The sequence below is a fragment of the Pocillopora verrucosa genome, chromosome 1 (genome assembly GCF_036669915.1).
Source record: "Pocillopora verrucosa isolate sample1 chromosome 1, ASM3666991v2, whole genome shotgun sequence".
Lineage (NCBI taxonomy): Eukaryota > Metazoa > Cnidaria > Anthozoa > Scleractinia > Pocilloporidae > Pocillopora > Pocillopora verrucosa.
Window position 1 is genome coordinate 4,993,731 of NC_089312.1, and position 16,369 is coordinate 5,010,099.

General features: G+C 38.2%; 2 pseudogenes; one reads left to right on the forward strand and one right to left on the reverse strand.

Annotated features, from left to right (window-relative positions):
* Nucleotides 1–3,091: 3,091 nt before the first annotated feature.
* On the reverse strand, nucleotides 3,092–4,113 carry LOC136279910 (uncharacterized; annotated as a pseudogene).
* A 5,895-nt stretch (nucleotides 4,114–10,008) lies between these two features.
* On the forward strand, nucleotides 10,009–14,472 carry LOC136279171 (uncharacterized; annotated as a pseudogene).
* Nucleotides 14,473–16,369: the final 1,897 nt, after the last annotated feature.

The following is a 16,369-nucleotide window of genomic DNA, read 5'->3' on the forward strand; positions in this document are numbered from 1 at the left end:
TATTTTTTTCGAACTAGGAAATACTAGTTAGAATATACTTGGAAACCACAGATTTTTTTCGTATGATGCGACAGTTCATGTCTAACACTGCTTCCTTTTGATGCCTTCATTTTCCGAAATGCAGCCTTGCGTGATACCTACCAAACGTTTTGTCCTGCCTAAGAATGTTTTGTCCCGCCTAGGAATGTTTTGTCCTGCCTAAGAATATTTTGAAAGGAGTTATTTCTTAAGAACTACATATTATATTTATTGCGATATTTTATGCTACACCATGGGCATACGTGTCAATTAAACATGAAAAATGTACATAAAAATTGTCCAAAATGAAATGTAGGCAGGAAGACTAGTTGTACGATCATATCAGACTTCATGACCGTTCAGTTGCCCTTTCGCTTTAACAGTTATTTCACCTTGTCTCCACAATAGCTGATGCAAGAGGGGACGAGTTCGAAATGTGTATTTACTGTTGGCAAACGCCATGTGTAACGACCGACAGTCGCGAATACCTTGGCTATCGCGAAGCACATATTCAAAATCACGTGCGACGTAGAAAAGATTAGAAGACCTACTGGAGAGCATTGAACAAATGTGGGCTCTGGAAAGACCCTGTTTACCAGGCTAGAAAAGTCGAATTGGGGGACCACGTTAATACAGTGCGGGAAAGGATGCCCAGTTGTGTTTAAAAGATGTGAGGTCAAGGTTTCCTAACCCTCCTGGTATTGCCTATATGGGGCATAAAAGGGAATAATAAAATTCTCATACAAATGCCCACCTCAAAGAGAGCCCAAGTACTCAATATCTTTTATGGTCCATTTTACACTGTCCACACAGCAAATTATAGTGACTTTCCTATAGGTTAGGAAAAAATATACAGTGCAAAGAAAAGTAACCGGAGGAAACAGAGAATGAGTCTGCTTGGAAATACCTTGTGTCAAACCTAATATTCATGTTTTCATTGCTTGGTACCAGCAGTTGTTAGAATTGGTCCTCCCTAATGACCTCACATAGTAACACTGAACATTTGGGCTCCTAGTTGTAATTATCACAGAAACTGTGGTGCAATGGAAAACAGAAGAGACATCATTTGTTTATATTAAAAAAGGTAGACTAGATAGTTTCTCTGAAATTAAATGTCTTTGAAGTAAGCACCCTGGTCTCTACCAAGGGGTTTGGATGCCTGGTATGTTGGTACAACTGTAGAGACGATGCTTCTCGATTCACATTTTCATTCTGTAAGACAAATGAGTCAATGAGCAAGAGAAGGCAGTGAATCCAAAAAGTGCCAAAGTAATTAAGCAGAATTAACAACATAAGTTTCTTACCCAATCAAGAATGGCTAACTCCATGCACATGTTGTATGTGTCATCCCCATGATGAATCCGCTTTGCAGCATAAATGAGCATCACTGAATGGAGAGACTCAATCCAATATGTTTCCCTGCACTGAAGAAGGCAACAAATCATAGGTGATTTTTCTTTAACTGGAAAATGAATTTGTTCAACTCATTTATGGCCCTTACATCAACATCATTAATTTGGAAGAAGAGATAAACTTCTTTATGCAAAGAAACATAAACATACAGCATGCGTCAATTAATTACCCGCATGTAGTCCAATGCATGCCTATAAATTGAAGTGCCCATAATGGCTTCCTTGCATGCAGCTACTACTTCAGGTTTAGTTAAAAGTTTTTTGCTCATCACACAGCCATTCTGCTTGCACCGTGACTCTGCATGGCATCTGACATGATTTCCCTGAGTAATAAATACACCAAGTTATAGAAAAATAGATTAATAAATCAGTAGTAATAATTATAGTAAGTATAATGTCTCTTGTTCACCATTATTAAAGAAATATGTGCAATCTTTGAGGTAATGATCATGTCATATCTTACTAGAATAACACAACAAAAGGTACTTACAGAAATGAAAACAAAATACCATGTTCTCGATAAACAGTCACTCAAATTACCTGGTAATGGTCAACTACATTCAATAGTGTACCCTGAAATTCTTCTTCATTGGGTGGACTGTTCTTCATGCAGAAGTATACAAGAGTCCTCGTACTTTTCATTGTAAAATATTCAGAATTATTATATTCCATTATAGTCATCTTATATCAAGAAGGAATTTGACATCTGCAGGTAATTGTGGAGAGAATATAGCTTTTGATGACTCTCATAAGAGAGATATCTTACCTTTGTCTAACAATTCAAAAAACCACTTTGAGCCCTCATCCCTCTGGGCCCCTGAGGCAACTTCCTTCAATGCTTTAGTCACAGACTTTGCACCTGAAAATAAACAAAAAAATATTAATACCAATAAAATGCTAACTTTCAGAAATACTCTTAATCATCAAGACAAAATGAGCCAAAAAATACAAGTGTGTACTGAGTACCATGCCAAGAGTCGAAGGAATTAAGCATTCCTTTTGATAAGATCCATGTTTTTAGCTATAATACAAAGTCATATGTCACTTCTGCAACATGGAACCCTGAAAAAAGAATTACTTTAGCTGCATTATAAAAGATGCTTCTGACCTCCATATTTGTATTACATATGCGATATGATATTATTGAGGATGCAAATTTATCATACCTTGTGTCTCAGAGAGATAAGTCAGCAGCTCTTTTGTCATAGGGACCTCACAGCTTACTGCTGAAGTTTCATTGGCCCTACTCCAGTTGACAACTGCTAACACCTTGTGTTGAACATACCAGAGGTTCAACATATCATACAAAGAGATCAAGTAGAAACCATCTTACCAGAAAGAAAGGGCTGACACTGTTGTGTGTGCTGTTGATCGACTGGAATCATGCCTTACATCTGTTATAACTCACTGCAGGAAGAAATGGTGGAAATCAAAACATAAAAATGGTCACATTTCTCTACTCACAGATATTTTCAAGGTTTACAATCTGATATAAGATTTTATATTTTTGTATGTGCCAGTCTACATAATATATTCCGAGTATGGCAGGTGTATAAGTATGTGGCCAAAGACAAAATGAAATTAAAATGACAACTTGTACCTCTCCATTCACAGCATATGCAGGGTTACTCTTCACTTGTTCTTGAGTAACCAACATCAACTCATTGGAGACCCTCTTCATGACTGTCAAGTAGCTGAGCTTTTTCAAGACTGTTGAAGTGATTAAAAATAGAATTATTTTAGAATTGTATCTGGTAAGGCACAAACCAAAGAAGGAACAGTTCAGTTAGTTTGAGCTATCTTGGTAGAACATTCATGATTTAGCAACCTGCAAACTGCTGTTGACTGCCTTCTCCTTGCAAGGAGAAAGACTACATGATTTTCAGAGCATCTGCGCATGTGCATTGCTAACCTGTGTCAGAGGTCTTTTCTCCCTCTGACCCGATGTTGGCTGCTTGACAGAAACTTGTGTATTCTGTCTCTGTCAAGCCACAGGACAATACTCCATGAATCAATCTATGAAAGAGAAACAACGAAGTGACCAGTTACAAAAAACAGAAACTGTAAAATACCGAGATAACAAATTTCTGTAAATTTCGAGCAAAAAATAAAAGAGTGCTCACCTCAAATTTACATAGTACTTTGGAGGAGATCCTCCCATGATAGGGGAGGAGAGCCACTTGAAAGAATCTCCACCAACACATGAAATTGTCACCGACACTACACGACTCTGTCGATTGAAGACAAGTGACTCGAAATCGAAGGGTTTTCCACAATAACAACATGATGTCGTTAGCGTATTAGAGAAAAAAAAACAGAGTTCGCAGAGATTCTTTACTGCAGAGATATGTGGAGTCGTTCTCTACTGAAGATGCAGTGATTTGCATTCTTTGTGACGTACGTTCTGCTTGTGGAGGAGAAATTGGAGAAAAAGGATCAGCAAAAGGCAAAGAAATACGCAAAAATGGAGTGGAAAAAGCTGAAAGAATTGAAAACCGTGCAGTTATGGATGGTGTAGAAAGAAGAGATGGGTTCGGACTTCCCGTTGATGAGAAGCTCAGTCGCTCGATGTCAGTTGTTTCCTCTCAATTTTCTCCTCAAGAGCTAACAGAAGAGCTTCCATCAAATCTGCATTCTGTGTGCTTGTCGTCGCTTTTGTAAGATTCAACGAGCCTTTGGCCATCTTTATGCGGTCTTTGATGCCGAGAAGTCTGTTCTTCTGAGTTCGAGGAACTTCTATGTTGAGCGAGAACTGAGGACCTCGATCCGTTGGACGCTTTGGTAAAATTTCCGCACAGCCCCATACTATTGTAAAACAAATCTGTTTTCCCAATGGCAATGTATTGTTTGAGTCATTGTTTTCTCTATTCAAGAACTGAATGTATAATGAAGTATGGGGCTGTGCGGAAATTTTACCGACGCTTTTTCTTGGGTACAGATGGATTATTTCCCTCAGCCATAACGAATAAATTTCCCAATAAATATATCTTTCGAGTAGCGACAGTCAAGACTATTCCCCAAACTGAACTAGAGTTGTGAAATTCTGTCTCAAAATGGCACTTACTTGTGAAATCGTCCATACTTCAGAGGTCTTGTCACAGAATTGTCACAGATAATAATAGTCTGAGCATTGCGCATAGAATGAGTCACGAATCCGCTAGTTTCAATGGGAATAATCTGAAGGCTCGAAGAACCAGTTTGTATTAGGGGCTTGGGACATAAGCCGAAGTTACACGGCGCAAATTTTGGAAAGACAACTGTGCGAGTGTCTTGTCGACCGCAGATAGCGCTTTGAGCGGCCGAACGATAAATTAGTGCCAATTAATATCAAAATGAGCTCAATTATGGGAATGAGAGTCAACAAGACGCAATATCTTCTAATTGATTGACACAAAAAAACACTTAAAGTGTGTCTTCTATGCAGACCGTTTCACTCATGGTGGGAACGTTGGTCGCCATATTGGATGATTTTTGCATTTGAGCTGAAACAAAGGGGAGGAGCCAACCTATTTGTAACGCGCCTTCGTGTTAAAATTCACCTTTCATAAAGCCTTTCCCTAACGCAAGCAATCATCAGGAAAAAATAATCAATTCGGACTTTTTTCCATAAAATGAATGTTCAAAATTAACATTCCCACCTCCCCCCTCCCACTTAGAGAACGCACTGTTAGGTCAAAAAGAGACATTTTGTTTTTAAACTTGAATCATCTACAAACAGTATTATGTCAAAACTAAGGTTCTCTTCTTTGCGCAAGTTTAGGCTGTGTATTTTTTTAAAAAAATTAATTTCTTTGGAGCTGCCGATGTAGATTTAAAGAAAGGCACCATTCTCGCCGCCGAGCTGCAATTTGAAACCAAATCCTCTGACTCTTCCCTTCCGGCCACTTAAGCGAGAAATGATGACCAGTAACTAAGGTCTCGAAGGATTTGGCCGAAATTCCAAGGGTCTCCCTTAGTAGAAGAGGAGTCTGGAAAGAAGTTAAGAGTTAATTTCTATTCCTACAGATGTACTTTGCAAACTCTGTAAGTCTTAAAACTTCATGAGATGATTAATTTGCTTTATTGTCTTTCTTGATATCGTTTACGTAGGTATTTACATGACAATCAGATAGCAGAGCTACCACGTGGAGTCTTCAGCTACAACACCAAGTTGATTGAACTGTAAGTAAACAACATTTATTGCTTATCCCATGAGACTTATTTTTAAGAAGCTTATACAGACCCAGTCACACGTGTAAACTATGGCAATTTGTAATGTTGGGACTCAAATCCAATATCTCAGCTCACGTACTTACTAAATCTTGGTTTCAAATTTTAATTGCCCTTAAGTCCATGCGTTGCAGAGGGGCCAGTTTACAGCTCATAAAGGCAGGATCCAAATCCTATATCCCAACTGACATATTTGCCAAGACCCCGTTTCAAATTTTAATAGAAATCCCATCGCCGTTGTTATTAGTGGGAGTGGGATTCAGTTTCTATTAAAATTTTGTCAATCCCACTAGCTTCAAAAAGGGTTCAGAGAGACGCAATTTACCGAAAGATGGAGGGTTCAAAACTCAGCCAGTCGAAAAGAAATTTGAAGTTAACAAGAATAGCAAAATCAACAAATTCCAACCTCCTCCTTCCCACTCCCCCCTCCCACTTTAAGAACATATTGTTTGTTCGTAATATTCAGATCAAAATCGAACAAATCACATCGCGTATTTACCAAAACTCGGTTCTAAATTTTAATTGCCCACTGGCCCATGCGATCGGCTGCATTGAAAATCCGATTTCAATCGTTACTGATCCCATTTAAATTCACCTTTCATGGAGCCTTTCCCTTAACGTAAGCAATTATCAGGAAAAAAATAATCGATTCGGACTTTTTTCATAGAATGACTGCTCAAAATAAACATTCCCACCTCTCCCCTTCCACTTGGAGAACACATGGTTAGGTGAAACAGGAGATATTTTGTTTATTACACTTCAATCATTTACAAACAGAATAGTGTCAAAACAATGGTTCTCTTCTTTGCGCAAGTTTAAGCTGTGTATTTGTAAAAAATTAATTTTTTTGGAGCTGCCGATGTAAAATTAAAGAAAGACATGATCCTTGCAGGTAAGCTGCAATTTTACCAATTGCAGAAAAGGAAGACTAAGAAAAATTCAGGCTCGGACGGGATTTGAACCCAGGCCTCCCAGAATATTACTACCAACTGAGCTACGGAAGTAAATGTCAACTCTTCCGCCCTTGTGCCTATTTACTTTTATAGAACGCTCCATAGCCCCTGAATATTTGCTTCAGTTATATTCTGGTCATTGTCCTTCAAATGTTTTTTCGTAAGTGCGTATAACAAAACATTTAGAAACATTTTATTGTCGAAACGAAGGCTCATTTTACTGCGCGACTTTTCGATATGATGTATTTGTGATGAAATGAGTTTCTTTTGACTTGCGGATTAAAATCAAATAAATACATGATCCTCGCAGGTGAGCTGCAATTTTACCAATTGCAGAAAAGTTGACTAAAAAATAATTCAGGCTCGGACGGGATTCGAGATACTAATTGGGCGATGCTGCAAACTGAGCTACAAAGCCACACGTTATGAGTGAGGTAAATTTTGGAAGATACATCTTTTCTTGGAGAAAACTTATGCTCTTTGCAAAGAGGTAAATCAAATAGCGCCATGACAAACGCAGGTGAGCTGAAATTCTAGCAATTACAGAACAGTCCGGAAAAAAGGAGAAAAAGGCTCGTTCCTTGACTTTAGGGGTTACCTCGCTCCAACTTAGGAGGAGTAGAAGAATCTAGAAACAATTTTGCTTTTATTTTTTATTTTGTTTTTTCAACACATTAGGTGTATTGAAAATTGTTTAAGTTTACCTATTTGCTACATTTTTTTCGGTTTGGTATACACAATAATTTTTAAATATTGTTGAGACTCCTTCCCAATTTTAGTTTATCCAACCAAATTCAAAACAAAACAAGACAAAACAAAAGTAAAAAAACAAAAAAAAAAAGGTGAAATGAACGACGTGAAATTATGTGTTGTTTAGAATGCTCATAAAAAGTATTGGAAAAATTTGGCTTAAGATACGCCCTGAAATCTTTCTCATTTGAGCCTGTTGATTTCCGAGGGTAAAGGTCAGAATTCAGATTTCGAGATTTTGAAAACGACCAAAAAATGTAAGCCAGCATCTTGAGTAGGATTTGATTTCAAAATTTGTAGAAATCAACTACAGCGTTGCGTGAACATTGTGAAAACGTGAATGAAAGCGATCTTCAAATTCAGGCCTGTAAGGAATTTGAACCCATGACCTCTGCGATACCGGTGTAGTGCTCTACCAACTGAGCTAACAAGCCAACTGGGAGCTGGTTCAAATATATGAGTTCCATATATTCACAACCGTTTATTCACCACTTCACAGGTGTATTTGGGACCAACACATTGACCGGCTCCCAGTTGGCTTGTTAGCTCAGGTGGTAGAGCACTGCACCGGTATCGCAGAAGTCATGAGTTCAAATTCCGTACAGGCCTGAATTTTTTTCAGGCCTTATTTTCACTTCTACTTAACTACTGTTCATTACTGCTAAGATCGCTTTCATTCATGTCATTAACCGCAGTTCAAATATATGACTTCCATATATTCACAACCGTTTCTTGTTAAAACGCCAAGGAAAGAAAAGCCCATGTTGATAAAATTGCCCTATGGAGCTATGATCTGCGTTCTCACTTTTACTTTTTACCCGCCAAAGTCGCTTGGTTTTTTTGGAAACTAATGAAGCAAAAAAGTGAGAGATCAGAGATGTCTTTAATGTGCTGTACGACAACTATACGTATCCTTTAGAACTTTTAATAATGAAAAGCCGATTGAGGTAGCCATATCTCGAGTAAGAACTTTGCGCCTTTTATGCTATCTCGTCGCTGGTGATATGATGTGCGTTTTCTTTGCGGAGACCAATTTTTAGCTTTTATCACGAAAAGTATTAACTTGCGGTGTAAAATAATTCTATCCTTTAAAATAAAAAATAAAATAAATAAAAAAACAGCTTGGTTTAAAAAGAGTTAGTAGTCACCTCTTGTAAATCTGGTTTATATTTGTGGTAATTCCATATTCGAGTAAAACACGATGAAAGATTGACACGTTCAGCGTGCTCTACTAGCTCCATGACTAAATAATTAGTTGAAAATGTATGCAGATGAAAGACTGCATGCGCGCAACACGCAAACTGCGTGTCCTACACGCAGTTGCAAGTCTGACTGTGAGAAGCGTGTAAATTAAACGATTAGTGTAGCCAAGTTGAGTGAGAACTTTACATATCATTCTATCTTCTCTCCAAATTTGTCCCTTTTTTGGTTCGTTTCACTCTCATGCATTCGTGTTAGTCGTTAGTGTGACGTGCGTTCTCTCAGGGTAGACCGATATTTGAGCTTTTAGCGCAAAAACCAGTTGTCTAGTAATATTTTTGCTGAATTATTCAACCTGCAACCCTGTAACCTATTAACTTTACGTTAACTATTCCAGGATTTTACTAAAACACATGTTCTTACATGAATAATGAATATTCAGATTCTAGAACTCTAAGCAGTTAGCATAGCAGGTGGCGTAATATACAAAACGATCGCAATGTTACATCATATAACAACTCAAGTTCGAGATAAAGACAAATGTAATTGGAAACAAAGTGTTCTTAACAATATCAAGTAATCGGCAAATAGAGGCACTTGTATTTAAAAGAGCATTAAAGAAACGTCTAAACAACCCAAACTGGATAATGATGGACGGAAAAAATAATAATTTGATCCCTTCGCCTCTGTAGATAGAAAAACAACAACAATAAGGACAACAAGGACAAAAACAGCAAAAAAACATTAAATATTCATTTAAATGATCCTTGTTTTCTTCTTATTAGGATTTGAATTCTATCAAGTTCTTTAACCTGCTGTAACTATTTAATCACGTTTTATTTATATGCCTAATCTTTGTAGTGCCTTGTTTGGCAACCAAATAGAAAATCTACCGCCTGGAGTCTTCACTAACAACACCGAGTTGACTTACCTGTAAGTAAAACATTTGTAGGTTCATATTTGATACTATCGATGCTATGAATTACTATAATAATTGTGTTTTACACAACACTTATTGTTATATTTTGTAAGCAGCTAGTATTAATTCCATCCCACCCATAATGCAACACGAGTTAAGCTGTAAAGATCTGAATTCAATTTAATCAGAACACATTTTTACCCAGTCCAGGGTAGAAACATCAAGAATCGCATCTCTAAAGCTATCGCCCCTATTATTTTAAAAGTTGTCGAGGAGTACGTGATTTATCAATTACCTTTAAATTACGTCTCTAAACTTCACCAGAGATAAGATTTCGATTGTTCCTTATCTCATCACATTTACCTAATTCTCTGTTAGGTAAGGTATATATCGACTTTTTGCCATACATTTCCAATACACACCCGTAAGAAATGTCTTTTTCCCGATGGAATAGGCAAAATTCTATTCGTAACACCTTCCAACGGATGTAAGATACGTTTGACGCGAAAGCGTATCGGAAGTCAGATGAAAATCAAAGAGGGCAGAAATGTTGTCCGATGGTATCCGTCGATACACATTTGTCGAATGGAATCCGACGGGGTCCATGGGAACCCAAAAGAGTCCATCCATGTCCGTCGGAATCACTGGTCTTGTGGTAAACCTAACCTCAGACAAGTGCAGTATAAAAGAAATATGCCTCGTTCTTAAAGCCATGAAGCGAAACAGCTCGTTTCAAGCGCGAATGACTTGATTACATACCTTGTTTTTCAATCTTAAAGCAAAACAGCGCTTTACCCTTACAATTGCAGTATCCGTGAAATATGGCCCGTTCTTTAAGCCATGCAGCTAAAGAGCTCCGTTTTAAGCGCGGACAACGGAAAATAACCTCGCTTTTTTGCTTAAAAACAGTCAAATGCAGTGTACGTAGGAAATGCCTCGTTTTTTATGCTATAAAGCGAAACAGCTCCTAACAAGTGCGAATGACTAACAGCGACTTACGGCGCTTTACGTAGGCAACTGCAGCAGGCGTGGTATATGGCGAAATATGCCTCTTTTTTAAGGCCATGGAGCGGAAGAGCCCATATCAAACACGAATGACTTGAAAGATACCTCGTTTTTCAAGCGCGGATAACTTCAAATCTCATTCTTCAAGCCATAAAGCAAAAATACGCTTTACACAGAAATATGAAGTACAGTATACGGAAAATATGCCTCGTTCTTAAAGCCCTGAAGAAAAACAGCCCATTTTAAGCGTGGATGACTTGATTTATATTGTGTTCTTCCAGCCATTTAGACAAAAAGGCGCTTAACGCAGAAGAATTGGATGCAGCTTACGTAAAATATGGCTCGTTTTTAAAGTCATGAAGCAAAACGACTCATTTCAGGGACGGATCAGGTGAAACATATCGTGTTCTTCGACCCATTAAGGGAAACCGCGTTTTGCACTGGCATTTGCAGTATGCGTGAAATATGTCTTCTTCGACAGCCCATGAAACGAAGTTGCTAGATGCTGAATTCGATAGAAGTAAAACCTGTTTTATAATTTCCTTTTCGAAGTGAACGAAGTTGGTAAACAGAAATATGAAATTACACAATGTCAGTCACAAGAGATCACTCTCTCAAAGCGTATCGGAATTTTCCTGCATTTATTTTACTTTAATGACAATCGATGTGTCGTGTAGTTCGAGAATTGAAAAGTTGCCATCGAGTTACTCTTCCGAGTCAGCTGAGTGGAAGGTATTGCATGAAAAAAAAAAAAATGACAAAACTTCTTTTGCTTCATTTGGTCAATTTCACAGAATTCCGTCCATTCTACGTATGCTACTATTCTGTTTCAAGTTGGGGATTTCCGATCTTAAAGATGTTAGAAGCAATTTCCTAACACTCGTAGTTCAGTCGACTATTTCTTTTATTCTCTTTCTACTACACAAGTTATTACAACGGGGACTCGCTCTGATCTCTCTAGGAAAGTGTGGGTCACTGCTTATAAAGGTGACACTTACGGAGCTGTCAATCTCTAACCTTCGTTATGCTTTTACACTTAACTAGTGAATCACGCTAAGCTACGCAGAGCGGAGTTCGCATACTAAGTAGATACCTTCGCGATGTTTACGCTTTAGGAAATGTCTTTCTAACTTAAATCTCTTGGTCTTACGGCTAAGCTCGGGCAAAACAATAAAAATATTATAACAAACTTAATGAGAGAATTAAAATCATACTTGAAAAGATATCTTAAGAGAAAATAGTCCTTGAGGGCTGTTGTATAACAGCAGAATAAACACAAACTTCGGAGAAGAAAGGGCGTACCCAAGGTACCGCCCCTAAAAGAGCTACGTGCTAGCCGTAGAAGTTATCTGATCACAAATTCAGTGCAGAAGATGAAAAGTACTACATGTTTACACCTTAAGTCACCCCTAAGAAAAAGAGGTGTCGAACGTGCTAATTTATAAATTAAAAACTATTTTCCTGATCGGGAATTCAACATGGATTTAGTCTAAAACGAGAGTGTTAAATGGGTAAAGTATGGTTATTAGACCTTAAGAAAATGTCTATTTTTACAGGAATCGTACGAATAATTTTCACCCCAGAGATTATAAACTACAGAAACCAAATAACTTTAATGGAAATCGAAAATAGTTTATAAAACAAGAATCTTTTCAAATTCCAGAAAATTTTCGCAAAATCGCGTCAGTAGTTAGTACTTTGTCACGCTCTCCTCTAAATCTCAGTTTAACCCAACAAGAGAACACACACAACCCTTGGGTGCAGTTTGCTTGAAGCCCAGCGCTCCGAATAGACTACAGGATACATGACGTATCATAAAAAAGTAATATATAAGTTTGAAAAAAAAAATGTAATACTTAGCTCCAAAGATCTAAATCACAAGCTAACTGACATGGGATCGTGGAACAACAGCTGGATGAAAAACCTCCCGTACATCCACTTGCACCTAAAAGGAAACCCCAGGCCAGCTTTATCCAATATACAATCAACGGTCCCCCGGGCAAGACCAACTAAATAGATAACAGAATAAATTAAAAAGCGGTACGCAAAAGAAAACTAGATACCTAAAGCCTTAGAAAACGACAAACATCGTGAAGAACAAGAATCTTGCACATTCCCGTTCTTAGCCACTTCACTAACCCAGCGGCCATGACGCTTAAAAGGCCGGTCTTGCAAGCCAGCATTTGCGGCAGGAGTGATGAGCCCCACATGTCATTTTCGATTTTAACATCGGATCGAACAAGCTTGGGAAGCTCATCAAATCTGCGAAAGGCAGCAAAAGCCAGCAAGCATATAACAACTGAACGAAAATTATACAAAGAGGTCATCGAGTCCGCCTTGCAGGCAACTAACTGTTCTAACTAAAAGGCTGTGATAGGTTCCTTTTTGGCTGTGTGACGCGCCAGCAAACGCTGCGTACTGGCAAGAATATTCTTCACAAAGGATGTTCAGTAGGTGATGGTTCGTCACCTTAATAGTTAAACCAGGCGATGCTATGACCTGCTGAATCCAGGAGAGAAGCTGTCTTCGTTTCAGTCAATAAATGACGCAAATACATGGCAAAATGAAACAGAGATGCAGGGAAAGCTATCAAGTTATGTTCTCGGGTCTAAGGCTTCCATTTGTTGCAAGAAGAGAAACACCAGAATGAAGCACTGGGTGCTCTACTAACCAATGGAACATCCGAGAGAATGCCCAAACAAACGTAAGATACCGATGAGAGCACATTTTCCTGCTATTACTAAGTCAAACGCAGGAAAATACTAATACAGCATTATTATTATTATTATTATTATTATTATTATTATTATAACTGTACCAAGTGCATGGCGATGTTCTGCCACGAATGTGGAAAATAATTTACCGTTGATATGGAAAATGAAAGGGATGAACAGAAAAATGTGTGGCACGGTTCGTCAGATGAGAGATTTGCCATTGAACATTGCTTTGAAAGAGGATTTCGTTATGATACTATTGTTCTATTTTAGACAAAAACCATGTTATTTCTATGAACTCGAGGACTCTAAAGAGAGGGCTGCGTGAGTATGGGTTGAGAAGAAGAAATGAGTTCCATTCAGAGCACGAAGTTTGAGAGATGATTAGACATCAAATCGAAGGCCCTTCATCACTTTTTGGATATCGTGCGATGTGGAACAAGCTACAGTGTTGCTGTCCCTCGAGACATGGTCATGGTTTACAAGAGCTTGATTTACAGGCATCTCTCCTACGAAAGGCCAGGAAGCTTCTGTGTCGATCACTCATCTCGCGAGGTCCAAACGCAGCTTGGCATGTTGATGGATACGACAAACTGAAACCTTACGGCTTACCTATACATGGCTGTGTGGATGAATTATCCAGGAGAATATTGTGGCTCAAAGTATGTAAAAGTAACAATTATCCCGTAATTCAGTGGAAAAAAGAAGACTGCAACCAATGTTGCTGCAAACAGATTGTGGCCTGACTGCCTTAGAGTGCCTTTTATCCGGTGAAACGGTTGCATATCGTTGTCCATTTTCACACGCCAATCGGCACATCTAAAATTGGTGGTCACATAGTGAAAGGGGTTTCACTGCGTGGGTAATAGATTTTTTAAGGCACTCGTGATTGAAGGAAAGCTTACTTTAGGTAACCACTTGCACATGAATGGGTCTGGTTTGTGTTTTCCAACATTCTGCAATTTGAACTTGATAAAGTGAAACATGAATGGAACAGCCATTTCATAAGACAGTCCAGGCATTGCACAGTGCCTGGTATTCCAGATGAACTTTACTACTAGCCTCACACTCATGGATTTGATCATTGTAGATTAACTTTATCCGCAGATGACAAAGAGAATGTGCTTGATCGGAGAGAAGTTTATAATGAGGCACAAATTGCTAAGGAGATTGATGATGAGCGCCACGATTTCGCCTCATATAAGGTAATCCGGATTCCAGAATCTAGTAATTCTTGCCTGTGGAATCCGGTCTACAGGGCATTGAAATCCAGAATCCAGATTTTGGAGTGAAGAAACCCGCTAAAGAATGAATCAAGTCAAGAAACAATTTACTCCTTTTCGCATTCATTCTCATCTGTGATTAAAGTTTGGCTATTAAAGGCCTCAGCATGTCACAAAGGGGTAAGAGAGCCTTGTTGGTTTCAGGCATACTTGATATTTCCTCATCTGATATATCTGGAATTTCAATGGCTGGAAAAGTTTCCATAAACCCCAAAAATGAAACCTTTGCGCATTTTCAGCGCATAAATCAGCATGTACTGCAATTTCATCACCAAAGAAGAGGCCATAGCAGGTTGGACACTGTTTTCCTGTTATTATTGTTGACCATGCGCTCATCTAGTTATGTGGAAATATTAATAGCATTGGATGTAACTTGCAGTTTGGTGATCGATGAACCGGTTTCAGAGGGGAAACGTGAAAGTCACCTGCATGTGAAGGGTGTGCAATATCAAACACTGATCGATTGACTATGCTGTCATCGTCTGAGGGTACGTCGATTAAAGGCTTTTCCTATACGAAGTCCGCGATCATTCATCTCCCCGTCTGCCTTGAAGTCTGCTTCTTTACAAACTTACAGATCAACATTAGAGTACCGTTTTGTTAGTTCCTGCTTGTATCTAGCAAGTGTGAAGTTATTTTGACTGCATGGCATTTTGTCTACCACCTTCTGATCTGGGTATAATGGAATGTAATTCTCCTCTACATGGAAAATTGATCACGATCGGAGTGCTTTTAACAGCATCCTTGAATAGTTTTGCGGCCCCATCGTCTTTCCTAACTTTTAAAGCCTCTTTACTTCCCATCTGTACAACCAGTTTGCAGTCTTCATCTTCGCTTATCATGCCTTGATTTATCACAACCCTATTGTCTACAGTCTCTTTTGAATCCGCTGTTGTGTTTTTGCCTTTTCATTTCAATCCATTGTGCGGCTTGCCAAAGCCTCTTCGTTCTTCACTTTTACTTGTAGTGTACTGCGATAATGACATGGTTGGCAAAGCCTTTTCTCCCTCCTCACTTCTTCTTTCAGTTAATGGTGTTAATGTTATTTGTGCCCACGGCCGAGCACAAATGTCTAGTGACAAAACATTTTTCTCGATTTGCGAAATTTTTGGACTAAGGAAAGATTCTTGGGTTGTAGACTACTTTCGACTTTCTTGAAATTTATTTGTGGATTTATGAATTAAACCAGGATTTGAAATTGCTTTTTCGATTTGACAAACTTTTAAAAGCGATTTGCCTATGAGATATTGATTCTGAATATTTTTTCGGATTTGCACAATATTATTTTTTAGATTGTTCCTTTTCGGCTTCCGTAATAAACTGTTTATAGCGTTTCGTCTTCACGCTCTATCAGTTTGAATGAAAACGCTAATTTTCCTGATATAATATCTTAAGGTTGCCGTATCTTGTTCTTTAACTGTGATTATTTATTAAACTGATAATTAATAAACACTTGTTTTGTAGATGGCTTGGCAAAAACAAGATTAAGAAGTTGCGTGCTGATTTATTTACTCCATTAGAGAAGCTAAAGATTCTGTAAGTCAGGATGCTTGTATATCGATCTTCTTTAACTTGACAGGATTTTAACTTTTCCTTCAAATTTTTCCAAGCAAGCTTTTTTTTTTTTTTTTTTTCATATCTTTGGTCCCCGGAGAGTTAAGTGCTCTTTTATCCTTGCAATTTCGTTGGCTCTTATCGGTGCGATTTATTTACGAAATTGCACCATTTTTTCCCCAGCTTCTGGGAAATTTTATAAAAAAAATAACTACCAATTCTATTTCAAGGCTTGGTGTAAGAAACCAACAAAATTAGAAGAAAATGAAAGACAACTCTTGCAACTAAAAGCAAACATACCCCAAAAAAGGGAAAACAACTGACTAAAAGTCTGGCTTCCAAAAACAGATAC